This window comes from Thunnus thynnus, chromosome 6 (assembly GCF_963924715.1).
Source record: "Thunnus thynnus chromosome 6, fThuThy2.1, whole genome shotgun sequence".
In the NCBI taxonomy this organism is placed as follows: domain Eukaryota; kingdom Metazoa; phylum Chordata; class Actinopteri; order Scombriformes; family Scombridae; genus Thunnus; species Thunnus thynnus.
The window spans coordinates 32146615-32147882 of NC_089522.1; positions in this window are offsets into that span (position 1 = coordinate 32146615).

Below are 1268 nucleotides of genomic sequence, written 5' to 3' on the forward strand. Positions count from 1 at the left end.
TTAGGCAAAGTTTGGTTTAAAGTTCTTCATTTCGCACCACGAGGAACCTAAAACATGTTCTTTGATGCAGCAGATGTTTCTGTAGGACGGAGGAGTTGTTTTTATAAACGTCCTACAGATCAAACTCTTAAACCGTCCTGACAAACTGGCTCTTTTGTTTCCAATCAGCTGTTAATAGTCGTGTTTGATCAATCAGTGACCTGCAACACTGTAAGCTACGTCCTGATAGGTCCTGCTCCATCACATGGTCAGGATCAGGGATGTTAAAAACTAGAATCATCGTGGAAGACTTTTTATGCCCGGAAGAGAAAAATAAAAGGATGGAAAAATTGGAAATAACAAAAATAAAAATACTCATGCAAAGTCAAAATTCTGACTAAATTTAAATTATGAGATACTAATTTACACCATGGCGACCGACGGGTTAAAGGAACCACAGCATCCTGGTTTAAGTCCGGTCGGGGACGTTTGTCACAGGTCGAACTCACTGACTCTCTATATACTATATATACTTTAGATAATAAGTCACAATTCTGATTATTATCTAATAATCTTGACTCTTAAAGTCTTTTTTTTTAACTTTTGAAATTATGAGATACTAATATAAAATTCTGATTTACCGTCTATTAATCTTAATTTTAAAAGTCCAATCCTTGGCTCAGTAACTTGTAATTTTGACTAAGAATGACTTTCCTCATAATTTTGACTTTTCATGAGTATTCTGTCATTCCTAAATTTATCTTTTCCTGGTTGCAATGAGCTTCCTCACAAAAGGAAAGACGGGTTCCCAGAAAAGTTTCTGTGGTTGAAAAGGGCTTAAAATCACCTCTGTTGATATTTTTTTTTATATAATGATTTAAATTAGAGTGAATCAGTTGTTTTAGCTGTTAACATTATCATAAAAGTCCTGCTGCTCAGCCGTCAGTGATGTCACAGCAGGTGTCCTTCAGTGCTAAAATGATTGATCGATCATACTTGTTTCACCTGTTCTGACCAGTTTAACCACCTGAGATACAAGAGACAACATTATTAAACACCTCCGAGTCTTCAGTTGTGTAGTCACATGTCAGAGTTTTCAGAGTAAAGAAGCAGTTTGAAGAATCATTTCATATAGAATATGTGTTGTGTCTGTAAAAACAAAAAACAAAGTATATTCAGGAAAAAGGTTGGAGGCTTTTTAATGGGACGCCTGTTCTGACACTTCAGTCCTGTAAATGTAAATATGTACATAAACACATGAATCTATAATCACTGTGTGCTGGAAACAA